Source organism: Ovis aries, chromosome 23 (assembly GCF_016772045.2).
Source record: "Ovis aries strain OAR_USU_Benz2616 breed Rambouillet chromosome 23, ARS-UI_Ramb_v3.0, whole genome shotgun sequence".
NCBI lineage: Eukaryota > Metazoa > Chordata > Mammalia > Artiodactyla > Bovidae > Ovis > Ovis aries.
The window spans coordinates 54,419,854-54,447,770 of NC_056076.1; the positions used below are offsets into that span (position 1 = coordinate 54,419,854).

Consider the following 27,917-nt stretch of genomic DNA (forward strand, 5'->3'; position numbering starts at 1 on the left):
TTTATTTTTTTGGGCTCCAAAATCACTGCAGATGGTGACTGCAGCCATGAAATTAAAAGATGCTTACTCCTTGGAAGAAAAGTTATCACCAACCTAGATAATATATTCAAAAGCAGAGACATTACTTTGCCGACTAAGGTCCGTCTAGTCAAGGCTATGGTTTTTCCAGTGGTCATGTATGGATGTGAGAGTTGGACTGTGAAGAAGGCTGAGCGCCGAAGAATTGATGCTTTTGAACTATGGTGTTGGAGAAGACTCTTGAGAGTCCCTTGGACTGCAAGGAGATCCAACCAGTCCATTCTGAAGGAAATCAGCCTTGGGATTTCTTTGGAAGGAATGATGCTAAAGCTGAAGCTCCAGTACTTTGGCCACCTCATGCGAAGAGTTGACTCATTGGAGAAGACTGATGCTGGGAGGGATTGGGGGCAGGAGGAGAAGGGGACGACAGAGGATGAGATGGCTGGGTGGTATCACGGACTCGATGGACTTGAGTCTGAGTGAACTCCGGAAGATGGTGATGGACAGGGAGGCCTGGCGTGCTGCGATTCATGGGGTCGCAGAGAGTTGGACATGACTGAGCGACTGAACAGAACGGAACTGATGCACATTGCCACAGGGCATGGAATTTGGTTTTCTCAGAAGATGCCACTGGAAGTGTGGGAGAGTTAACTCCTTGGAATAAACTTTAAGGAGTAATGAAAGAGAAGCAAGAAGGATCCTTAGATAAACCCTCTCTTTCTCCTCTCTCTAACAGGCTCTTCTGGGGTGTGGTACGGATGTCTGGGGCCGTCTTGCTTTGCTGAGCGCATGTATCTGCTGAGCGCATGTATCTGCTGAGCGCATGTATCTGCTGAGCGCATGTATCTGCTGAGCGCATGTATCTGCTGAGCGCATGTATCTGCTGAGCGCATGTATCTGCTGAGCGCATGTATCTGCAGAGTAACCAGCTTTGTTTCTCTGAGCTTGGGAATCAGTGGTCCGCGTGATGATACGTCATTGTCCATCTGCTTTCCATCCTTCTCTTTTTAACCTGTAAGTAACCTGGTGGCTCAGATGATAAAGAATCTGCCTGCAGTGCAGGGATCCAGGTTTGATCCCTGGGTCGGGAAGATTACTAGGAGAAGGAAATGGCAACCCACTTCAGTGTTCTTGCCTGGAGAATTCCATGGACGGAGGAACCTGGTGGGCTATAGTCCATGGGCTTGCAAAGAGTCGGATATGACTGATCAACTAACACAGAGCATTAATATTTCTAGGAAACACAGGCTAATACAGTGAGCTTAAACCATCGAATCTCCACGGTCTTTAATTGTAATAACTGTAAAGTGGGAAATTGAACTAAATTATTTTTATAATTCTTTTAAGTTTTAAAGCTTCCAAGATAGCTCATTGGTAAAGTATCCCCTGCCAATGCAAGAACTGCAAGAGACACGGGTTCGATCCTTGAATCAGGCAGATCCCCTGGAGGAAAAATGGCAACTGACTCCGGTTTTCTTGCTGGGATAATCCCATGGACAGAGGTGCCTAGTGGGCTACAGTCCATGGAATTGCAAAGAGTCGGACATGACTCAGCACTCAACACATGCATATACCATTATTATAATTTACTCACTTAAACTTTTGAGGAAGGAATTATGGTAAAAAGCTGGCCCTGGTGGCACAGCCAGGATTTTTGGAAATATAAGGAAAATAAAAAGCAATCTGGGGAGAACAGATGTTTATAAAAAGTTCTGTACTGGTCTGATAACTACTAAAGAGAAGATGATTTAATCATGATTCTCAGAAAGTTCTGAAATTGCACTGTTGTAAACATAAATGAAAATGGAAAGATTAAGTAAAAACTCAAGGAAAATATGTAACTTTTGCTGATAGTCATTGGAAACAAGGAGGGCTTCATCCATTAATTTTTGCCCTTGACCAGAACCTTGTATCTACTTCACTGTTGAAGACCAGAACTCATAGCCATTTCTAAAGAGAAAACAGTATATTTTTCATGTTAAAGAATTCCTTTACAGCTCAGCAGCTTCTAAGAAGATTTAATTCCCAAGATGTTGATCTAGGTCCTTGCCAGCACACAGGCTCTGTTTAAGCCCTTGAATAATGTGAGCTCAGTTTTGGATCAGGAGAGGTGTCCAGGAGATCTTCTAACAGAGGTTTTTAGTGGCAATCACACAATCCAACACGGGCTTTTCCGTGGCAACTGCAGTGTGTCTGTGTGAAACGGCCTTCTCATTCTCTGATGACCTGAGTCCACTTGTTAAGATGTGTGAAGTATGTTGGATATCAACGCGTTGAGCCCCTCTACTTTACTGGTAAGGAAACACAAGTCCAGAGACATGAAGTAACTTACCCAAGGTTATAGAACTGGACAAGGAAGGCCCCTAGACAAAAACCGTCTTGTAACATAAATCTTTTATTTTCTGCATCTTACTAAAGAATCTTTTTGCTATAATGTTCAGAAAAAAACAAAACAAAACAAAACACCTAATATACCATGCTGGGGATTTTTTTTTAACCTGCAGTAATAAAAGCTTCTGTATCATCTGATATATTTACATTCTATAAGTAATATTAATTATGTATAATATAGTGCTCTTGTCCCTCTGTCATCTGGAATTTTGTGAGTAAACAAATCTTTATAGAGAGATAAGAAAATGCAACCCACCATCTAGTTTATGTCTAATGAAATGATCCAGGATAGAGTGAGAAGTCCTTACTGCACTCAATCTGGGAAGGGTCCTCAAGCTTAAGCGCTGCTGCTTCTGCCTCGCAAGTTGAGAGGTATCATACCACACACCACCTACTTAGTGCCATAAATCAGCAATAGCTGCCCTTACTCATGTAGTTTAATCAGAGAGAAACTGATTCATGCCTGGTTGGCTTCATGTATTAATATTTTACCTTTATGGGATACATATATCGATATATCGTGCCTAATAAGTACTGTTTTTTGTGTGTGAGTAAACATAGTACCATTGATATGATAGGTTACACAATGCTATCAGAAGGCTTGAAATTATAATGTTCTGGGTTTTATTCCAATGTTAGATAAATTGAAAGGTATTGAGTTACTTCAAGTCTGTCCTCTATTGGGTTTATAATCAGTTCATTCATTTAATTATATCTCTATTTTATGGAAGCCACAGTGGAATGAAAATTCAAAGAAAAAGAACGTACAAAGCATGCAGTAATTTAGTGTAAAACAAATAGCAAAATATTTGGAGACATCATTATGTAGGTACTAGGCATTATATGACGGGTACGGATAAAAAATACAGCTACTGTGGTGAGTTCATAGGAGGAAATGTACTTTCTGACTGATGGGAAAAGGCAAAACTTTGTAAAAGAAACTACATTAAACCTAGGCCTTGAAGAATGGGTGTGATTTAATGAGTTAGGAAGAGAGCATTAGGGTAAATGGTAAAAAGACATATTATGCATATGTAACTCACCAAAAATATCTAAGGATTTAAAAATCCATGATTGGAGAATAGAGAATAGTTGGATTTTTTAAAGCTTGGCAAACAAGACTGATAAAGGAAATGAAGGTCTGAAAGGCAAGTTAGGGACAATTTGAAGAGTATTAAATACCAGTGAAAGGAATTTTATCTTTATTCCGTAAGCAGCATAAATTCATTGAAAATTTATGAGCAGGAAATTAATGTCATTAGAACTTTAGAAAAGGAAGCAATCAAGCAGGAATATGAGTCAAGGAAGATGTAACTATAACAAGTAGACCGACAAGGAGACCATTCTGGCGCCCCCAGGATAGGCCTGGAGTGAGAGTGCTCAGGCGCTCAGTCGTGTCTGACTCTGCAATCCCGTGGACTGTAGCCTGCCAGGCTCCTCTGTCCCTGGAATTTTCCAGGCAAGAATACTGGAGTGGGTTGCCATTTCCTGCTCCAGGGGATTTTCCCAACCCAGGGTTCAAACTTGTGTCTCGTGTCTCCTGCATTGGCTTAAAATAGAAAAAAAAAAAAAATGCCCACATGAAGGTAGGTAGGCAGCTGTAGCAGGATATTATAAAGCTGTATGTTAGAAAAGAGGTCAGATGTAAATGCTAAGAGAAAAGAGAGCTTAGGCAAGAGCCAAGGTTTGTTCTTGAGATATTTCCAGGAGGATCCTGGAGGAAAAAGAATTGTTAGGAGGAGGAAGGGGCAGACAGAGTAAGCAGAGATAAAGCAGGAAACTGGAGGGCCTCAGATCCAAGGACAAAGAGGGTCAACATGTCAGAGGCCTGAGAAAGATCGGGAAGATCTGCCAAAACAGGTCATTAACACTGTGACTTAAAGATCATTAACAACCTCTAGGAGTAAATGAGCAAAAGTAGGTGTTGAGAATGTGTGTGCCGTGGATGCGGGTATCCTTTCCAGTCGTTTTGTTATGAATAGTGGCGGTGTTGTCACTTGGTTCATCTTCTGGAGGACCACATGCTTCAAAAGCCTTATCGAGGACATTTACTTTGATTCAATAAGTTCATTTTTAGAATGGATGCAAAGATTTGTGAGCCAAGGTAATCAAAAGAGGAAAAAACTGGAAGTAGTCAAAACATCCAATAGTCAGAAATTCATTAATTTATGACACACTCATAAAATGAAATATTATGTAGCCATTGAAAACTATGTTTTTAGCAAGAGTTTTCACTTTTTCTAGAAATACTAGTTGTAGGCTAAATAGCTGTGAAGTCACTATCACAATTACTCAACTTTGCTGTTATAGCTATAGACAATGTAAAATCAATGAGCATGGCTGTGTTCTAATAAAACTTTATTTACAAAGAAAAGTGGCAGGCTGGATTTGACATGCATTATAGTTTGCCAAATGTTATATTTGAAGAATTTGTAATGAATTAGAAACAAAATGATAACGTCAACAATAACAACAGTTTAAGAAATTTGTTGTTTAGCTGCTAAGTTGTGTCCAACTCTTTTGCAACCCCCTCTGTCCATGGGATTTCCCAGGCAAGAAAACTGGAATGGGTTGCCTTTTCCTTCTCCAGAGAATCTTTCTAACCCAGAGACTGAACCATGGTTTCTTTACTGCTGAGCCACCTGGGAAGCCCAGTTTGACATATGACAGGCTTTAAAATCATACCTACTACATTTCCAATTTTGTGTATGTGTTTGTACACCAGTCTTTAAACAGGATGTATCTTTGAGTATCGGCACCAGGATGAAGTTTATTATCCACTTCATACTTCTTTGTATCTTCACATTTTTCTTTATCACTGAATATTCCTTGTTTTTGCAAGCAGAGAAAAAACGTTTTTAAATGAAATTTTGTAGTGAGAGATGTCAGATGAGGTTGCAAATTGAAACGGTTTACTTATACACAACTCCAAACTGAAGACCTAGCAGGTCTTCATGAGGAATTGGAAAATTCCATAGATTTGTGGATTCTGGATTACGGGCTCCTAAAAGGCTTAACCAAAATAAACTAAAGGGCCTCTCATGAGCTGTGCTTGCTGACATGGCATGACTAACCAGCCCTTGTTAAGAGAAGCAAGGTCAAGTTGACAAAGACCATCTTCTCAGCCAAGCGAGATGTTAATAGGGCTGGTATCTGTATTGCGTAGACACCCATGAACCGTGCCCATCCCCCCCACCCGCCTCACCTCACCTGCTGTTTCCCCTTTGGTCCACATTACTGCTCCAACTTGCCGCTCCAGTATCTTTCCACAAATGGTTTCTTCTATGTGAAATAGGACTTCTCTCTCTCTCTCTTTCTTAAAAAAAATATGTTATATATATTATTTGTTACACACAAAGAATTAATATAAAGTACGTGTAAGGTAAAAAGCATTAGATATAGTGAATGCCCACAAACCCAAGAATTAGATCATTACTGATAAATCACACATACTACTTCACCACCTCAACTCAGAAATGATCACTAGGCTAAGTGTGAATTCTTGGCTTTTTAAAATGTATAGCCCACCACAACATATTGTTTAATTTTATATTATAGTCTCTATTACAGTAATCATGTTCATTCTTCTGGGATTTATGCTTTTAGTTGAATGTATGTTTCAAAATTTGGTTGTGTATAAGATTACACTTTTGTTATTCTGTGTATTATTATTACCTAACCTCCTTTTCATGACTCTTTAAAAATTGTCAAGTTTGTATTACTCAAACCTTGCTGCCATGACCATTCTTATATATATGTCTTAAGTATCATCCCATGAATAGGCTTACTGGATTTTTCAAGCATTTGTTTTAATGTCTTTCTCAATACTGGAATTAATCAGATTTCCTGTTTTTTTAAAAAAAAAAATCAGTTTTGGTAAATTATTTTTTCTAGGAATTTGTCCATTTCCAAGTTTGTAAATCTGTTGGCATAAAGTTGTCCATAGTGTTCTCTTGTTATGTTTAATTTCTGCTTTGTCCACTATTGGGTATCTCATTTTAATGATTTTATTGAGGCATAACTGACATACAGTCAAGAGCGCATTTTAAAACTGTCTAACTTGATGAGGGGATAGGCTTGGGAGAGCACGTGGCTGCCAGCACTAGCTGCGGCACTCTGAAACCGATCACTGCGTCTGGGCCAACGTCACGCTTCCCCCAGGCGGCTCCCACCCAGTGATCCAGTGCCCCAGGAGCTGAGCCCCTTTGCTTTGAGACGCAGGGCTCCACCGATGGTCCAGAGAAACCCATGTCAGCCGGGCCAACACTTCTCAGAACTATACTCCTGTCCAAGACCTTCCTCTTTTTCATCCTGCTTTCCCATTTCCCGCAAACGGTACGGTGGTGTCCTGGTCCTCCCAGGCTCCTTCATCTCCCCTACGTCTTTCCTCTCAGGTTTTCCCCCCGAAATGCTCTCTTATAATCTGATCCTTTTGTGAGATCTGCCTCTTGAGGACTTGGCTTAACACAGGGAATTTTGACTTCTGTAAATTCTATAAAACCATCACCATAGTCGAGATAATAAACATACTCATTATCCACCGTTCCCAGCAATCTCTTCTTGCCCCTTGCCCGCGTGCAGACTCTGGTTTCATTTCTGTAACTATAGATAATTTGCATCTTCTCGTATTTTATATATAAATAAAATCATAAAATATGTACCCTTCCTTGTCTGACTGTTTACATTTAGCGTAAGAATTTCTAGATTAATCTATGTTGTTGCATATATAAATAAGTTAACTCCTTTTTTATTGCTGAGTTTTATCTCACTAGGCAAATATATGACAATTTGCTTATTCATTTCTTGATCAATATAAAATATCTTGTTTTCCATTTTCAGTTATTGCAACTAAAGGTATGAAAACTCATATCCAAATCTTTGTATAGTTTTCATCTTTCTTGGGAAAACGACCTAGGAGTGGAATGGATGGGTTATATGACAAATGTGTGTTAAAATTTTTAAGAAACTAAAAACCTATTTCCTAAGGTGTTCTTAAATGGGTCTTTTACCTTTTTTCTTTTATATTTAACCATTCTAACCAAATATTTACCTCTTTAACTTTCTAAAAAATACTGTTGGCTTTCTTGGTTCTTTATGTTCTAAATTTCTGTGCTATAGATTTGTTTTCTTTTGCATTGATTTATCCCTATTAATAACATATATTATCTCCTTCCTTGTCTGACTTTTTATCTGTTAATATAAGAACTGAAGACTGAATGTATTTTAAGCATGTTTTTATAGCCTCCTGTATGTAGTATTTTTATTTCTAATGATTTTTAACTTTGTGTATTCATCTTGTCTTTGACTCGTGAGTTATTCAGATGTGCGGTTCTATTTGTCAGCTGTATAGGAATGTTTGATTTATCATTTCATCACTGATGTATGCAGTTGTACTCTGCTCAGAGAAGATGGTCTATATGATATCGATTCTTTAGATATTTTTGCAACTTGTTTTATGACCTAGTCCATGATCAATTTTGATATATGTTCCATGTTTTTATCAAAAGAAGGTATATTCTCCATTCTTCCATATATTAACTAGATGAAGATTCTTTTATTTTATGTTGATTGAGTCTTTAATCTTTATAAATTTCTATGTATATAGCGGCAACGTCCGACACTTCTTTCCTCCACTTGTATCATACAGAGATGACATGTCAGTGTTTCTCTGAGGCCCGGCCTTGGACATAGTGCATCATTTCTCAGGGCTCTCCAATGCACAGAAACAGTGGCTACAGAGAGATGCTTGGTGGAGGGGGATTGCCTCCATCTTGTACCAACCACAGCCAGCTGTTTCCTGCTATGGTCCTGTCCACACAACTTGTGTTCTCACCAGCATCTCTGGAGGGTGCGTTAGCCCTTTGCTGCTAGTCAACTTCTTTAAAATAGAATCTCAGTTCAGAAAACATGCTGAATTGAGAAGTGGAAAGAACTACCATGGATAAGTGAATCTTAATCTGTGGGCTCAAAAAGCAGTCTATCTTTCCTTGAGGCAAATGACTCTGGCTTCACTTGACTCCAATGATTGCCTGCCTCTCTCTTTGGGCAGTTCTCCCAACCACAGTCTCAGTTGCTTGACCTGCATGTGACTTGAGATCAGTCTGACTGATTGAACTCCAGATCCTGAGATCTTAGAAAGCACCAGTGCCCCCTTGCTGGTGGGCTCAGTCTGGCCCTGTGCATTTGGGGTATGTTCTTTCCCTAAGAGAAAATCCTACCTTGAGTGCTCCACAGGGAAAGTCTTACTTTGACCTTCCATTCTTCTCTTTCCCATCTTGGCCTCCGGAATTCTGAGCCTTAGTCTTACCAGCAACCTTGTCATGGGCCGAAATGCTTGCTTCAGTCGTGTCCGACTCTGTGTGACCCCATAGATGGCAGCCTACCAGGCTCCTCCGTCCCTGGGATTCTCCAGGCAAGAACACTGGAGTGGGTTGCCATGTCCTTCTCCAATGCATGAAAGTGGAAAGTGAAAGTGAAAGTGAAAGTGAAGTTGCTCAGTTGTGTCCGAGTCTTGGTGACCCCATGGACTGCAGCCTACCAGGCTCCTCCATCCATGGGATTTTCCAGGCAAGAGTACTGGAAAGAGTACAGCCGTTGCTACTGGCTGCCGTTTCTCACCGAATGGTCTGACCTCCTGACCATGAGGTGTGAGGGCCCCTCTCCCCTGCTCTAAAAGTCAGCCACCCCCTGATGGATGCTGGACCATCCTGCTGACTCCCTGAGGCTTTGATGCAGGGCCTGCACCAGCCGCTTACCTGTCCTCCTTCTCGTCACCTCTGTTGCTGTGCTGTGCTTAGTCGCTCGGTCGTGTCCGACTTTTTGCAACCCGTGTTACTACCTGTATTTATTCTTTTAATAAATCTTACTGCAGTTCACTTTCCAGATTCTGATCCCTACTGAACCAATCTGCCTACTGCCTGCCAAACTCTAACTTTATATCTGGGGGGAGAAATCAGTGTTGAATTCTCCAGCCCAATTCCCTGGCTGAACACCATATTCATAATGTCAAAACAGAAGCCCCTAGCAAGACTAGCACATCCAGACTTACATTGTTTATTCCATTATGGCAAATATTATATGCACACATAACTGTTTGATTGCACACATAGATTAATATCTCTCCTCTACATTTAAATTATAAGCTTCTTAAAGGCAAATATAAACTCAACCCCTTAAATAAAACAGCTGCTCAGAGAGATCTACCAATTGAATTTAATCAGTTAAGAGATTAACTTTTGTACTTGCTTATTTGAGTGTAATTTCTTGGTGTCTAGTTCATTCTTTCACAAATAATTATTTATGGAGGATTGGGCTTCCCTGGTAGCTTGGTTGGTGAAGAATCTTGCCTGCAGTGCAGGAGACCCAGGTTTGATACCTGTGTAAGGAAGGTCCCCTGGAGAAGGAAATGGCAAACCACTCCAGTAGCCTTACTTGGAAAATCCCATGGACAGAGGAGCTTGATGGGCTGCAGTCCGTGGGGTCGCAAAGAGTAGGGCACCACTGAGCGATTAACACACTATGTGCTAAGTAATCTTCCAGGCTCTTAAAGAATTACGCTATCAAAGTAAATAGAACAGATTCCCTCATAGAGCTTATGTTGCAGTGGCCGGAGTGGGGGCGGGGGGGTTAGACAATAGTTAAATTAAAAAAAAAAATGAATGTCATATGGGAACAGGTGCTACGGAGAGAAAAAAAGTGGGGCAAATGAATAGAGAAGGATGAAGAGTGGCGTTTATTGGGAGTTTTGTACGTTTTGCGTCTCTTAGAAAATAGGTTTTTAGAGGTCTCTATTTTGTTTGCTTTGCATTTATTTTGAGACTTTTAAACAGAACTCACCAAACGTGGAGTTTTTAAGTGAAAGTGCAAGTCGCTTAGTCATGTCCGACTCTGTGACCCCATGGACTGTATAGTCCATGGAATTCTCCAGAATACTGGAGTGGGTAGCCTTTCTCTTCTCCAGGGGATCTTCCCAACCCAGGGATCGAACCCAGGTCTCCCGCATGGCAGGCGGATTCTTTACCAGCTGCACCACAAGGGAAGCCTGAGAATACTGGAGTAGGTAGCCTATCCCTTCTCCAGGGGATCTTTCCCACCCAGGAATGAACGGGGTCTCCTGCTTTGCAGGCGGGTTCTTTACAAACTGAGCTATCAGGGAAGCCCGTGGAGTTTTTAGGCCTGTAACAAATACTTTTTGCAAATGATAAGAAAAAAAAAGATTTATCAAGCTTTTAAAAATCCCCTACTCTCCTTTACATTTTAAATGTTGGCAGGGCTAGGGCAGAGGGAGGTGTGGGGAGTAAAAGACATGGGTTGCCGTCAAAATAGTGTACGTGGGAATTTATTTTCTCTCTAAAAGCCCTCTGACTCTAACGTTTCATCAACACATTTTATTTAACGGACAAGATCGTCTGTACCATTTTTATTTTTTTCCGCCTGGTTTCAGCAGCAGTATCTGGAAACATGAACGATCCTGTGTACTGGTCAGTTTTCCCAAACCCAGACCCCCATGCCCTAATGCTTAACGAGCTGACGTCCCTGAAAAACCCCTGGTGACTCCAGCTGGAAGAATCACAAGGAGCAGGGAGGCTCTCCCGAGTTACCACGGGTGCTAACCTGGGGCAGGCGCTAGGACCGCCCAGACGCCCACAGGCAGCGCACTTCACCGCCCGTCAGAGGGGCTGAGCCGCCTCTGCTGTTACACAAGCGAGCAGGCAGCGGCAGTCACAGCTCAGCGTCCCTCCCCCTTCTGGTGGATCGGAAGGTATTTACTTGCTATTTATCATTCAGATTTTGGACACCGTCAATGTGCCTTTAGTGTTCACTGAATCTGATGCTCTGAAACGCTGTCCAGCACTTGTTGGCTCACTCTATTATTTTATGTCAATTTCCACAGCTGATGCAAGCAACAGTGCCATAAAGAAATGGGCTAGATATTTCCAGAGGCTGAGATCTGGAGGCATTTGGAGGTGTAAGTACATCGGTCACAGATTCCTAATGTGCTGGCTGTGTTAACTGTCTTCTGACCTTCTTTCCTCACTGCAGGAGCCCCACTGTAAGATGCTATCTGCATATTTCATTCATGAGGGATAAGCACCAAGACGGGGCCAGAAAGCCCTAATGACGGGCCTGAAACTCCACTTTGGAGTGGCTGTGGTTCCCTCTTCTAGCCTGTGGGTTTGCAAGAGGAGAAGCTGGGTTTGCAACAGAGTTTTCATGGAAAAGAGCTTCTGCTCAGGGCTGCGGGCTGCTAGCTTACTGCCTGCTCTCTGTTTTCAAAGCTCCAAGATGGTCCTTTCTAATCATTGCAGTGGTGCAGTGTAGGAGTCTTTGTTATGCTTGGTTTATTTCCAATTTCAAACACTCTTATCTTAAATGTGGATTACCAGAAAGCTGTGAAACCATTCTGTACCTCTCAGGGAAAAGCCATTGAAGAAAATTCTAGTTTGCTTTCTCTTGACCATACTATACTCAATACTCCAATTAGTAGGTTACACACAGAGACATTAAAAAAAAAAAAAATCTAGGATTCCCTTTCTTGTTCAACAATAACTCTGCTTATGTGTGATAAGGGAGTAGTTTGCTGTTAGAAAACCTAAAACGATGATGACTGTACAGAGGAAAGTGGACATTCTCTCTAAGTATTTTACGAATCAATTGAAGTTGCTTTTTTAGGGCTTTGGTACCAATTTTGTGCATTAAAAACTCCTTGAAAACTTTAAAGCCTTGTCAAATTGTTGAGTTAGATGATTATTTTAGAAATTAGATAAAATTTAAGACTCTTATAACAAAATGTAATAAGTAGACTTATTTAAAAATCCATAAAATGTTGAGTTTTATTAATGATCAATTCATAGAAAATTTTAAGGTAAACAGTGTCATTTAATTTATTTCAGGAAAGAAAATATCAAACTAAGACAAAGCAATTCATCAATAGTGAAAAAGTGACTTCAATGAAAATGGTTTTTAAAATAAGTTTTAAAAATACTTTTAGTGGTTCAAAAATTAAGTACATTGTATTTTCTATATTGGAATACCTTAAGTGAGATATCAAATTAGTTACATATCGAACATTTGAAAACAGTCGTAAAACTCTGTTTTGTAGAAGGAAGAGGGACAGAGGATACGAGGGAGGGAAAAATTAAGTCTTATTTTATTCTTCTGTACTTTGTATATTTTTAACATTCTGACTATTTACTCCATAAATATGCTACCTATGTTTTTCAAAATGTAACAAAAATTACAAATGTGTATATTAAATAACTTGCAACATCATTAAATGCAAATGAATATAAGTATATAAAAATAGCATGCTAATATTGATATGTAGTATTTCTTAAGCAGGGAAAATCTTTTTGAAGATAATGCCTTGCTTCTAGTGGAAATTGGGGAAATCAGATTGGGGTTAGTAATAGCCTTTCAATATTTTGTGATGCAAAAGTCATTTTGAAAGTTTATTTTTAGTTGGTATATCAAAATTCTGGATAGCTCTGTGAACATTCCATAATAAAATATCTCCCTCTCTCTTTTGAAAACATTTTCTGTATTCCAAGTTCAGAATGATGACTCGATTCTTGCAATTAATACTTAGTTTGAAAGTTCTTGCCCAACATAAGATTTGCATCCTCGATCTTCAGTTTTATGACATATTCATGCATGTCTTATCATAAACGACTTTTGTCTAAAAACTCATTGAATTTAGTGATGATAGGGGGAAACAATCTTGAGAATATAGATCTTATTGGGAATTTGATACTTTTCTTAGAATCTGAAGCTTCTTCCTGAATTTAAGTTCTAAAACTAAGTCCACTGGCTCAAACAAATTAAAAGACAGCACTTAACTGAAATCTTGAATTGTTGGCAAACCAGTGGAGCTTAAGCTGCAGAATAAAATGCCAAAGAGAAAGCTAATTTGTTAAAGTGTGAAAGTAGTGACTATCTGGTGATGTTATCGCTGAGGATAACCCCTTAGGCCTTGAGAAGTCTCCCTGCCTAGGAGTCCCAAGTGAATGTCAATATTGTCTATGTTTACTAACTAAGTAAGGTAGAGATTCTAAAAGATTCATTTTGAATACACATTTTTATTTAAAGAGCTTCAGCAGATAGCAAATCCAGTTATACCAATTTTGCCCACAGAAATGTGAATTTTTTTCTAAAGAATATAGTATATTTGGTATGGAAATGGTGCTTAGAAAGACATTTAAGAAAGAAAGAAAAAAATAGCTTTTACATGATTCAACCACCTACAAGAAACTAGTGTAAAGAGAGAGAAGACACATCAGTTCAGTTTACTTTTATTTTGGTTTTCTGAGCACCTGTGTTTTGAGTAAGGAAAGATGTCTCCTAGCAGAAGCTGCAGAAAATGCATCTGGGGGCTGACTTCCAGTGGGAAGCCGTGGGAAGCACTTTGTGTTTGTTGTTGTTCAGTGGGTCAGTCGTGTCCGACTCTTTGCAACCCCGTGGGCTGCAGCACGCCAGGCTTCCCTGTCCTTCACCGTCTCCCGGAGCTTGCTCAAACTCATGTCTGTTGAGTGGGTGATGCCATCCAACCATCGCATCCTCTGTTGCCCTTTCTCCTCCTACCTTCTATCTTTCCCAGCATCAGGGTCTTTTCTAATGAGCCTGCTCTTCGTATCAGGTGGCCAAAGTATCGGAGCTCCAGCTTCAGCATCAGTCCTTCCCATGAATATTCAAGATTGGTTTTCTTTAGGACTGACTGGTTTGATCTCCTTGTGTTATTGAAAGCAATGTAAAGAAATGACACGTCATCCTTCTCACTTTGTCCTGAAAAGTGATTACAGTGCTAACTTGAGTTTTTCAGAATCTGTTGGTCAATATGCAAGCGACAATGAATAGGAATTATATGTAACTGGAGAATTTATTTAATATCTAATTATGATTTTCCCTTATTAAAGACCTAAAGGAAAGGCTACAAGAGGGTATTGATGGCAGGCCATGTCCACAGCAGTTACAGCTGTGCAAACAAGAGGGATAAATTATGTATTTTGCTGGAATTTGGCAATAGAGGTAAGCGATTATCCATATAATCACTTTTTCAGAAGAAGCTTTTCTTGAAAGCACAGATCTTGTTGTTTATAGAAATTGATTTTACGAATAAAGAAATGTTTGTAGGTGCAGAAAGCTTTTACATAGATGAGACACAGCCTTTGGGTATAAAAGGGTCACTAATAATATGAAATACATGTCGTGCACTGTTGACAAATTGATTCATCCAAACATTAATTGTCCCTACTGGTTCTCACAACTGGAACTGATGTAAATGTGCTGTTGTGTTGTTCAGTTGCTAAGTTGTGTCCAACTTTTTATGACCACATGCAATGCAGTACATCACACTTCCCTGTTCTCCATCATCTCCCGGAGTTTGCTCAAACTCCTGTCCATTGACTCAGTGATGCCATCCAACCATCTTATCCTGTTGCCCGCTTCTCCTCCTGCCCTCAGTCTTTGCCCGAATCAGGGTCTTTTCCAGTGACTGGGCTCTTTGCATCAAGTGGTGAAAGTATTGAAGCTTCAGCTTCAGCATCTGTCCTTCCCATGAATATTCAGGATTGATTTCCTTTAGAATTGACTGGTTTGATCTCCTTACAGTCCAAGAGACTCTCACGAATTTTATCCAACACCACAGTTCAAAAGCATCAATTCTTCGGTGCTCTTTATGGTTCAACTCTCACATCCATATTTGACTACTGAAAAAACCATAGCTTTGACCATACAGACTTTTATTGGCCAAGTGATGTCTCTGCTTTTTAATATACCGTCTAAGTTTGTGATAGCTTTTCTCCCAAGGAGCTGGAGTCTTTTAATTTCATGGCTGCAGTCACTGTACCCAGTGATTTTAGAGTCAAGAAAATAAAATCTGCCACTGTTTTGTGGCCGACTTAGTTTTGAGACAACACTAATATACGCTCATTCCCTACCCCTAGGTCTTTTATTTGAGGGAAGGAGTTAAAAACTCTAAGGAAACTTGACAGATATTAATCATGATTTCATAAGGGTTTAAGTTGCAAATGAGCTTTGCTTTTCCTCCGCATATAAGACAATAACTCTAGTTTGCACTTTAGAATCAGTATAAAATTTTATTGGTAAAGGATTTAATATTTTTGGATTCTCTTTTTAAATATAGTTATTTATAGGTTTTTCAGTGTATGCCAGGTGCAGACTTTAGACCAGTAAACAAGACATGTCCACCATTCATGGCCTCCATCATTCCATCATTTTGTAAAGGGAAATAGGCAACAAGCACTTATCATGAGGGAAACACATGATTATTAAAGTTCTTTTAAAATTATTATTATAGCTTCTTTCAGATAAACCAGAATAGTTCTGATAGTTACTAACTTGAAAATGAGAAGAGAGAGCTATGATAAGGAATGACTTGGTGGCTTTTTTAGATGTGGTTGTCTAGAAGGTTTGCCGAAAAAGTGATATATCATCAGGGGCCCCAGTAAGAGCGGCAGCCAAGGAGAGGGGAGCATGTGCTGTAATAGAAAAAGTGTAGGCTGTTGCAAACCTGCCACCGTTTAAATCCTTTCTACCTCATTCTTAAACTTTGACATCTGGAGAATTCCACCCCCTTGATAAAAACTTTACAGAATTTTGAGAACAATGACTTTTCATCACAGAGTTTTGAGAAGAATAAGGTAACATGTTGGATGTCCAGAGCGAATTTAAATTTCTGTAATAACTTATGAAGTATTATCACAGCTTTGTGAATTCACTCCTTGGAGTATCTAGTCACATAAACAAGTGTTGGACTACTTTATCACTCCTGTGCCCTTTCCTTTAAATTGGTGATTCTGTATCACATGGTTGAAGGAGAAAAGATAGCACTCTCGCAAACAGCAGAAAAAAAGAGCATCACTCCTGAAATTCCCCAAGACGAAGTCTCCTTGAGGAGCTTTGTTAGAAGCATTCATGGTAGATTTTTGATCATCTCCTCGGAAACCACCAACACGGTGGTTGATGGGGATTAATTAAGGTGCTGCTCCTCCCAGGGAATGCCAGACTGAGATGACCACACCCAAGTAACTTAGACACATGTGCCCTATCTGGGCTGTGCTCGCTGGGCTTGGGACGTCAACCACAGGTTCTTGAGAAGTTCAGTGAAATGAGCGTGGTGCCTCATAGTGCCCAGCGTACACGCGCGAAGCGAGGAGGGGGGTTCTTTGATGAAAACGATAGTTCGCTGGTACTTGGAGTGACTCACACCTAAACAGTTTTGGAGTTTTGTCATCTCATCAGTGTGCAGCCCTAAAATATATACGTGCGCACAAACAGACGCAAGTATATGTCTGTGTGTATAGGTGTGTACATTGTGTGTATATATATGTATATATACACATTCCAATGAGCTACATCTGCATGATAAGCAAATAAAGAAATCATTGGTTTATAATAAGTCCACAATCCTCATTCCGAGGCCAAAAGTCTATTGTGTTTACTCTGAAAACTATGGGTAAATTCTCATTCTCAAGATTGCAGTTGACTCATAACTGGTTATGTTTTTAATATATAAATATTTCAATCACTGTAAAATAAATACAGACCAAATTCATTATTGATGTAATCCCAAAATGATTCATCTGCATCATAAATAGTATAGGTTTTATCCTATTATGTATGTTTTTAATTATTATTTTCCTTCACTTCTTTTATAAATATATATTTTTTAATTTAAGACTGTAGAACTTTGTATGACCCATGACAGACCATTTTAATGCTATGCTTTAGAAAAGTTTAAATTATTCTCAATTTCCTATTTGTCAAAATTTCTAGCTGGATCAAAATTCCATTTCAGGTCCATAGCGGCTTTGTTCTCAATCTGAAAAGGGCAGAGAGACTTTGTATGAACATAGCATATGCTATTTGATAAAGAATGACCTTATTTCACGTCTTGACAAGGAAAAAACTCATACAAATCTTGTATCATTCTATGCGTATGTTAAAAGTTATATATCTAAAGAACAGATAGCTCAGTTAAAGAGCAATTGCTCCTGCCTAAGTGATCATCTAAATGGTGTTTTTTTCATTTTGAATGGATCCCTCTCATTTCATTTTGAATGGATCCCCTAATACCTTTGCTTTTAGGTGAAATCTTCTCTTTTAGAGTTCCCTCAAATCTACTGAGGTCCCTAGTGTGCTGAAAGTAACCTTTTTAGTATCGGGGAGGTTGGGAAAGTTGTCTAAGCCAAGTGGGTTTAGAAGCCTATCCCTGAGGGTCTGTTCTTTGAAGAGTACTTGGTGCTGTCCTTATATGAAGCTCTGGGATTGACCGCCTTTGTTGAAGACACCAAATCAAGCCCATAGCTTACATCAGAGCCTTCAGGCAGGCAGCAAGAAACAGAGAGCTGTTTGATGATGAGACTCATGGGCTGTGGTCAATTTATGACAACAACCAGTGATGTCAGAAGCAGAGGGGAACAGAATTATTTAATAGGCTTTCATAATGGTTTGACCAATGCTTTCTCTGAGGATAGGAACATATTATGGAAGGCACCAAAGAATCTCCAGAGCCTTCCCTCCAAAGCATCTGGTTTACGAAATACTTTTATTAATATTTTATCTATGCAAATTAGGCTAAAGAAGTCTGTCTCTGTTTGATTTTGCAATTCTTCCCATGCAGCTCTTATATAATAATATTGTACTTTTTATTAACTATGAAACTGACAAACCTAATTATTTCTAATATTTTTTTCACTTCTAAAGAAATAAATTGAATCGCCAGTCTATGTCTGACGCAGGATGCAGCGTGCTTGGGGCTGGTGCATGGGGATGACCCAGAAAGATGTTATGGGGAGGGAGGCGGGAGGGGGGTTCATGTTTGGGAATGCATGTAAGAATTAAAGATTTTAAAATTTATAAAATAAAAAACTAAAAAAAAAAAATTAAAAATAAAAAAATTAAAAAAAAGAAATAAATCTTTGTGATTATCAAGTGTTCTCTGAGAAATCTCAAAAATAATTTTACAAGTGAATTTTAGGGGCTTTCAAGGGTGACCTCCAAAGCTGCTAAAGTCTAATTTTATAATCATGCCTCTGGAAAATATAAAATGAACAAAAGTCAGCAATTTCACATAACCTATTATTTAGTAAGGAAACCAGATGTTACGATGACTTTGGAGAAAATGTGAGATATTATATATATATGTAGGGAAATTAAGAAAGATATGGGAAAGTAAAATTGCTGCATCAGACTTATACATATATATGTGAAAGTCGCTCAGTTGTGTCCGACTCTTTGTGACCCCGTGGACTTTATACAGTCTATGGAATTCTCCAGGCCAGAATACTGGTGTGGGTAGCCGTTCCCTCCTTCAAGGATTCTTCCCAACCCAGGGATAGAGCCCAGGTCTCCCACATTGTAGGCATATCCCACACATGCTTTGTCGCTCAGTCTTGGGACCCCATGGACTATAGCCTGCCAGGCGCCTCTGTCCATGGGGCTTCTCCAGGCAAGAGTACTGGAGTGGGTTGCCATGTCCTCCTCCAAAGGATCTTCCCAACCCAGGGATCAAACCCAGGTCTCCCTCATTACAGGTAAATTCTTTACCATCTGAGCCACCAAGGAAGCCTGCATCTGATTTAAAAACTGGCTAATATCCAACAGGTCAAAAATCTTTGGGTTTATTTGCTCCACTGGGCAAAAATTATTTGTATATCTAATGGACAAAATTTTACAAATTAACAGCAATTTTACTAAATCTAGGTGCTTCAATTAATAATAAAAAATGAGACAAGTAATCAGGTTTCTCTAGACCTGTACCGTGCAATAAAGTAGCCACTAACTCTTTAATTTTTTTTTTTTTTTTTGCTTTGTGTGCATGCTCAGTTGCATCTGACTCTTTGTGACCCCATGAACTATAGCCCATGAGGCTCCTCTGTCCATGGGATTAGCCAGGCAAGAGTACTGGAGTGGGTTGCCATTTCCTCCTCCAGGGGAGCTTCCCAACCCAGGGGTCTCTTGCATTGGCAGGTGGATTCTTTACTGCTATGCCACCTGGGAAGTCCCAAATACGGCTATTAAAATTGAAGCTCAAATTAATTAAAACGGGACATATTAACACTCTGAGGTCCTCAGTTGCACTGTCCTCTTTTCGCGTGCTTGGTGGTTGTACGGGCTCACTGGCTAGTACTGAGTGGCTCCTGTACTGGGCAGCATTTCTATCTTCATGGAAGTTTCTTTGAGATAGCACTGTGCCTGCCTAGACAATCCTTAGGCAGTCATTGACCCTTTATGATGCTAAACAGTTACATTCCCCACCATTTTGCCTTATTTTCAAATTTCAGAAAAATTTTTGACAGTTTTAATTGTGACAGTATTTATAAGCATCTAAAAATAAAACTCAGTAGTAAAGGACTGCTATCCAAATAGGCTTTATATATAGCATGATCAGGGCTTCCCAAGCGGCTCTAAAGTAAAGAATTTGCTTGCCAGTGCAGGAGACGCAAAAGAAGCAGGTTGGATGCCTGGGTGGGGAAGATCCCCTGGAGGAGGAAATAGCAACCCACTCCAGTACTCGTGCCTGGGAAATTCCGTGGATAGAGGAGCCTGGTGGGCTGCAGTCCATGGGAAAGCAAAGAGCTGGACAAGACTGAGAGACTGTCATGCCAAAATAGGAGAATTATATGATACATTATATATTTTGGTAGCAATGCACTTTAGAGCAATGCACACAGTGATACCTACCAAAATATGTACCATTCAAATTAGTAAATTTGATTTAGTTAGGAAACCATAAGAGCTGAGATGTTGCGAATGTTTCTGATAAACAAGAGGAGGGTCAAAACAGAAAGAGAACAGCCATAGTATCTAGGGAAAATTTTGCCTTTTGCTTCACATAGCATTTTATTTTTCCATGCTTAATTATGATAAACTGGAAATACACATATTTCCATGAAAGTAACTTCTATGTTAAATAGAACCTAGGTTTAACATGAATGCTCAGTAGTGCAGAAGGAAAATAAACATTATCAAACTAGGATACTATTTTAAAATTGTGAGAATTACTTATGTAACAGAGAACTGCTTTATCTTGGATTTCTCATTAACAAAATGAAAGCATTAGTTCCCTGAATTTCATTATTGTAAAGTTGCAAATGTAAATTTAATTTATCAGACAAATAGCTATTAGGTGCCTATTGTACAAACAAGATGGAAACAGTATCTGCCCATATAGAGGGTGCAGACTGGTAATGGAGGCAGAAAATAAACACAGTAACAATTAATTGCAAACACTGTAAGTTTTGTGAAGAAGTATCATGAGAGCATATGAGGGGAAACTCTTTTCTAGTCTGTTGGGATTGGAGCTGGGTATGTATCTGAAGGGATGCAGTCAAGAAAGTCATCTTTAAGAAACTAATATGTAAATCAGGATGTAGAGGATAAGGAGGGATTTTCTAGGTAAAGCAGAGTCGTGGAGGATTGAAAATGTCTTAAAGGAAACGTCATATAGAAGGTCACTGACCAAAGAGGTAACATGAACATTTGAGATTTCAAATGGGTGAAGATGTGATGACTTGAACTGTTTTTCCAATGTTATATTTCCCTTTTTGGCCTAAAGAAAGAGTACAGATTGGCACAGATTACCTTTTTATATCAAATTGCAACAAGGAAATACCTAAGTAGATAAAATCCTTGTGACCTACTTCTCATTCAAAATTGCCAAAAATGTTTCCCTCTGTGAAAAAAAGCTGCCTATAGAGTAGTCACCTTGACCTTCCACTAAGGTCCAAAATGGAAGAGGTCAGTTTCTAATCACGTGTTAATGTACTGGTTCACTGTTGACTCTCTGGGCTGTTTATGCAAACAGAATTTCTTATAAATAAAAGTGAAGCCTTGGATAGGCTTATTGAATTTGGGCATAACTGCAGGTCTTGAGGTAATCGGAGAAAAAGAGTTACTCTCATTGCCTAGGACAATAACTAAATGGCAACCCACTTCAGTAGTCTTGCTGGGGAAATCCCATGGACAGAGAAGCCTGGTGGGCTACAGTCCATGGGGTTGCATAGAGTCCATCATGACTGAGCAAACACCCAATGTCTGAATAATTCAACCTTTATTTATAGTATCAATTACAGATCATCCACATTCAGATACATAGATGGCATTATATTTGATTACAGAATTTTAGATTAGATAATGAATGGATGGATCAAAATTTTCTTTTGAACTTTATCTGGAATATTATCTTGGCATCATCTTTCTCCCTGCCCACACACTTTTCATGATGTATTTGTCCCACCATTATAAATTCATTGCTGTATTTGATATTTTCTCTAGAATATGAGTGGATAATAATCTGTTTCCAACACTTAACATATTGCTTGCCCAGTGACGTTCAGTTCAGTCTCTCAGTCGTTTCCGACTCTTTGCGACCCCATGAATCGCAGCATGCCAAGCCTCCCTGTCCATCACCAACTCCTGGAGTTCACTCAAACTCACATCCGTCGAGTCGGTGATGCCATCCAGCCATCTCATCCTCTGTCGTCCCCTTCTCCTCCTGCCCCCAATCCCTCCCAGCATCAGAGTCTTTCCCAATGAGTCAACTCTTTGCATGAGGTGGCCAAAGTACTGGAGTTTCAGCTTTAGCATCATTCCTTCCCAAATAACACCCAGGACTGATCTCCTTTAGAATGAACTGTGTTGGATCTCCTTGCAGTCCAAGGGACTCTCAAGAATGTTCTCCAACACCACAGTTCAAAAGCAGCAATTCTTTGGCGCTCAGCTTTCTTCAGTCCAACTCTCACATCCATACATGACTACTAGAAAAACCATAGCCTTGGCTAGATGGACATTTGTTGGCAAAGTAATGTCTCTGCTTTTGAATATACTGTCTAGGTTGGTCATAACTTTCCTTCCAAGGAGTAAGCATCTTTTAATTTCATGGCTGCAATCACCATCTGCAGTGATTTTGGAGCCCCAAAAAATAAAGTCTGACACTGTTTCCACTGTTACCCCATCTATTTCCTAGGAAGTGATGGGACCAGATGCCATGATCTTTGTTTTCTGAATGTTGAGCTTTAAGCCAACTTTTTCACTCTCCTCTTTCACTTTCATCAAGAGGCTTTTGAGTTCCTCTTCACTTCCTGCCATAAGGGTGGTGTCATCTGCATATCTGAGATGATTGATATTTCTCCTGGCAATCTTGATTCCAGCGTGTGCTTCTTCCAGTCCAGCGTTTCTCATGATGTACTCTGCATAGAAGTTAAATAAGCAGGGTGGCAATATACAGCCTTGATGTACTCCTTTTCCTATTTGGAACCAGTCTGTTGTTCCATGTCCAGTTCTAAATGTTGCTTCCTGACCTGCATATAGGTTTCTCAAGAGGCAGGTCAGGATGTTCAGTATGTGTTTATTAGGAGACTAAGCAAGTGAATTTTCCCCTGGTGGCTTACCTGGTAAAGAATGGCTTCCCTGGTGGCTCAGCTGATAAAGAATCTGCCTGCAATGTGGGAGACCTGGCTTCGATGCTTGGGTTGGGAAGATCCCCTGGAGAAGGGAAAGGCTACCCACTCCAGTATTCTGGCCTGGAGAATTCCATGGATTGTATAGTCCACGTGGTCACAAAGAGTCAGACACAACTGAGCAACTTTCACAAGCAAGTAAATAAATGAAGGATTGTAGATTTATAAATATATCAAGAAAAAGAAAAGGACTTTAAAATATCTGGTTGAATTTCTTTAAAAAGGTTTTCATTTTATATGGAAGTAAGTTAATAGTATCTAATTTATTTGATTAAATAATATTGATGAGGCAAGAGCTTTTCAAGGATGATGTTATCAGTCTCATCAATATTCAGCTTTTATTGAATGCCTCTTCAGGACAAGTGCAAGCGCAAATCGCTCAGTCGTGTCTGACTCTTGGCGACCCCGTGGCCTCTACAGTCTGTGGAATTCTCCAGGCCAGAATACTGGAGTGGGTAGCCTTTCCCTTCTTTGGTACAAATCAGCCATAAAAAATTAGAGGTATCAGGCATGGTTCTTGCCTTCTAGGAATTCACGACAAAATTGAAAAGCAAAGATATTTGCTTAAAAATATTATGTTTAAAATAGGAGATGTGCATGTGTGTTCACAATAAGTCATTTCAGTCACATTTGACTCTTGTGACGCGATGGGCTGTAGCCCACCAGGCTCCTCTGTTCATGGAATTCTCTAGGCAAGTATATGGAGTGGGTTGCCATGCCCTCCTCCAGGGGATCTTCCAGATCCCGGGACTGAACCCGAGTCTCTTGTGTCTTCTGCACTGGCAGGTGGGTTCTTGACCACTAGCACCACCTGGGAAGCCCCATAGGAAATGTGTGCTAGAAGTCAGCCGAGTACAATAAAAAGCGAGAGATGCCAGAGTTAGGAAGGTTAACAGCAAGGACATTCTGAAACCCAGGTAATATTAAAAGTCACAAGAGGGAAGAGATTTCATCAAATACTAAGCTCCTCTAATTGTTCATCGATGACTAACCACTGACTCATAATCTTGTCCTTTCCCATATATTTCTCACTATTTTATAGTTGACTGCCTTTGAAAACATTATTTATATCTTCCACATAAAAACAACTGAAAAAAAGAATGAAATTAGTTATCTATTGACCACCTGCTATATCCCAGATATTATAGTCAGAATTTTATATAATATATCCCTACCTCAAACATTTTTTAGAACATAAACACATTCACAATGTTTTTTTAAAAATTTAAAAATATTTTTATCTTCATCTTTTATGACAGAGCCTAACCTGGACAAGAACCTTTTTTTCCCCATAAAACAACTTTGTTGTGGTGTACTTATAGAAAACAAAGACTTATTTTATATTTACAGCTTAATGGGTCTTGACAAATGTATACTCCTTTATGTTCAATCAAGAAAGAGAATATTATCTTCACCCCCCAAATTCCCTGATGTTCTTTTGCAACCCGTCTTGGCCTTAGACTCCCTCTGACATGCTGTTGGTCATTGTAAATTCATTTGCCTTATCAGGAATTACATCTAAATGAAACCGTATGGTCTGTACCTTTTTGTATACGGCTTCTTTCGTATGGAATGTTTTTGAAACTCACCCAGGTCCTTGCATGTAGAGGTGGTTTAAAGATTTGTGTTTTTAATTTCTTAGTAGTGGTTCATCTTATGAATATATTGCCGTTTGTTTATCCATTCTCCTATTGATGGGCATTTACATAAGTTTCCTTTGGGAGGATGATAAAGTTGGGGTGAACCTTGATTTTCAAGACTTTGTGTAGAAATGTGTTTTTATTTCTCCTGGTGAGCAACTAAGAGTGCAGTTGCTGAGCTCTATGACAGCTGCACATTTTGCTTTGTGTTTGTTGCATTTTGCTTTTCCAGCAGAAATGTGTGAGAGGTCCAGTTTCTCCTTATCTTCACTAGTACCTGATATTGTTACTATTTTCACGTAAGCTTTCCTGTTGGTGTGTAGTGGTATCTCACTGTGAATTTAATTTGCGTATCAAATTGAATCCATCTCTGACAGACTAATGGTATTGAGCATCTTTACTTAGACTCGTTAACCATTTGTCTTCCTTTGAGAAGTATCTATTCAGATCTTTTGCCCACTTTTGTGTTAAGTTGCTTGTGATAGAGTTGTAAGACTTCTCCATGTTTTATGGAGGCAAATCCTTTGTAAGATACACATTTTACAGATCTATTCTCTCCTATGTCTTTTTTTAAAAGAAGACTAGTTTTTAGGGCAGTTTTAGGGTCACCCCAAAGTTAAGAGGAAAGTACCAGGAGTTCCCACATATCCCCTCTCCCATTATCAACATCCTCCACAAAAGTAGCACATTCGTTACAGTTGATGAGCTGCGCTAACACATCATTGTCACTCCGAGTCCACTGTTTACCTTAGGGTTCAATCTTGTTTTACCTTCTGTGGGTCTGAAAAATATATATAACGACTTATATCTGTTGTTACAGTACACGAGGGCTATTCTCACTGCCCTAAAAATCCTCTGTCCTGGGCCTGTTCATCCCTGCCCTCTCAGACCTCCACAACCACTGAACTGTTTATTGTCACCATAGTCTTGCCTTTTCCAGAATGTCATATAGTTGCAACCATGTGGTGTGTAGCCTTTGCTGATTGGTTTCTTTCACGTAGTTATATGTAGTTTAGTCTCGTCCGTGTCTCCTCATAGCTTGATAGCCCATTTATCTTTAGTGCTGAATCATATTTCACTGTCAAGATGTACCACGGATTATCCATTTACTTACTAAAGGGTATCTTGGTTGCTTCCAAGTTTTGGCAATCATGAATAAAGCTGCTGTAAACATCCATGTGCAGATTTTGCGTGAACATAAATTTTTAATTCATTTGAATAAATACCAAGGAGGAAGCATGATTGCTGGATTGTATGATGAGAGTGTGTTTAGTTCTGATTTTCATTTTATTTTCATAGGTTTCTTTTCTTTTCTTTTCTTTTTTTTGCCAAGAGCAGTAGGTTTTAATTTGATACAGTCTCTTTTACCTCTTTTTGTCTTTTATGGTTTGCACATGGTCTGGTGGCAATTTCACATGTCTATGGGGAGAATTCACCCCATGCTTAATACTATTAAAGTTCAGTTACTTGATTGACTCTACATGAGGCGGTAATATTGAGGATCATCACGTAAGAGTGATTTTATCTTATACATTTATTAACCAGTGCTCTGGATGATGAAGTGATTCATAGGCATTGTCCTCCTAACTGCCTGAATGTCAAAGCAGAAACAGTTATAGAGCCGCGGGGTCAGGAAGGAAATGATAAGACATCCTTTCCATCCACTGGATAAACATTTTAACAGTCAGATCATTTGTCTAATGCACATTTCCAGAACTTGTTTTCATCATAAGCAGCAATGTAGCATAACTCATCTGGATGTTAGAGCAGGAAAAGAAAAAAAGAACCTTCTCTCCTTTTTGTCATTATAAGATGCCTGCCTGACTTTCCACAGCTTACCAGTGGGACATTTGCAGTCAACATATCACTTGATTTCAAGCAGAATCATGCCTTGGGAGTGGCTAAGTGGTCCTCTGGGCAGAGTGGGAGTTTCTAATCAAACGAAGCCTAGGCATGTATGCTAAGCTAGCAGAGTGAGCAGGTCACTGAAATGTCCTGAGCCACGGTTTCCATCATCTGTAAGATGTGAAGATTTGAATGTATGCATCGAAATATAGTAGGCTCTCACTAGATTTTTTTTTTTTTTACTAATTGGTGATATAAATAATGAATTAGAAATTTTATTTCTGGTGCATTTTTATCATTAGAAGAAAGAGAACTGAGAAATTCAGGACAAAAATGTCAAGATTAAAAACTTAGTCTTTGTTTTCCATAAATCCCACCTAGGTTTTTACTCATGATCATAACCTAATTGTGGTTGTTTTTTTTTTTTTTTTTCACAAGAAGCATGTCTTAGAAGTGATAGATATTGAATTATATTATTGCTATACAAAACCAGAGGACAAAGTGGCATCACGATTATTTTCAAATCTTAGCCAAACAGATATTATTGAGGGACCACGTTTTTCTATGATACCTCTTAAAATTTTGAATAACTAACAAATTACCCTGCTGATTCAAAACCCAAACAATAAGGCTACACCAAGAAAGCTTAACCTCCACTGTTCCGCCCCCATCTGTAAAGTTCTCCTGTTCCCTAAGCTAATCAGTTTTATTACCTACTCTGTTTTTTAAGCCAATTTGAACAAATATGGGCTTCCCTGGTGGCTCAGACTGTAAACAATCTGCCTGCAATGCAAGAAACCTGGGTTCAGTCCCTGGGTCAGGAAGATCCCCTGGAGGAAAGCATGGCAACCCACTCCAGTATTCTTGCCTGGAGAATCTCATGGACAGAGGAGCCTGGTGGGCTACAGTCCATGGGGTCACAAAGAGTCGGACGCGACTGAGTGACTAAGCATACAGACAAAAGTTAGTATACTACACACCCTGTTGTACATCTAGCTTAATAAAATATATCTGCAGAAATTAACGTATCATCCTTACAGAGTGGCCATGCTAAGATTCTGTGGAGCATTCCAACCTCATTGCATGTGCTGCTGAAGCAAAACCCCTGCAAGTCCTTTGCTAAATTAAAAAAGTGACCTACCTCTCCACTGGGTTCTCTTCTTGCCTAGAGGCAGAAAGTGGCAACAGGTAAGAACTCAAGGACCCTGGAATTTTTGAAGACATAATTCCAGCATGTAACTGCTCAGGGAAAGAGGCTCTGGGAATTCTGACGTTCTTCCCTCTGGCAAAATCAGTCTTGAGGGGTTGGTTTTAGCCTGCAGGCTTATGCTACAAATAGAAGCATGTTTCAGCCTAAAAGTTAATACGGCTTTTCATTGAAGAGTGAATGTTTTCATGTGTAAAACTTGAAAGGGAAAAGTGTCTAATATAGTCTTGCCTCCTGATTAGAGGAAGTGACTGGAAGGAAATCCTTCTAAGGCAATTGCTTGTAGTGCCGACTTACTTGTCACCCTGGAGGAAGCTGTAAGCTTCTCAGAACACT

General features: G+C 39.5%; 1 protein-coding gene and 1 long non-coding RNA gene across 3 annotated transcripts in view; one reads left to right on the forward strand and one right to left on the reverse strand.

The window, feature by feature from the left end:
- LOC121817752 (uncharacterized) lies at positions 1-27,775 on the reverse strand. Its single transcript, XR_006057800.2, has 3 exons — positions 27,516-27,775; positions 5,620-5,725; positions 1-5,237 (listed from the first exon to the last, which is right to left on the reverse strand). It is a non-coding gene; the product is annotated as an uncharacterized LOC121817752 (long non-coding RNA).
- The window catches only part of RAB27B (RAB27B, member RAS oncogene family), a 180,025-nt gene continuing 163,214 nt past the window's right edge, over positions 11,107-27,917 (forward strand). For both annotated transcript variants that reach the window (XM_060405294.1, XM_042239482.1), the window contains exons 1-2: positions 11,107-11,170; positions 11,303-11,377. The gene's annotated coding sequence lies outside the window, so the exon portion shown is untranslated. The remainder of the gene's footprint in view (positions 11,171-11,302; positions 11,378-27,917) is intronic.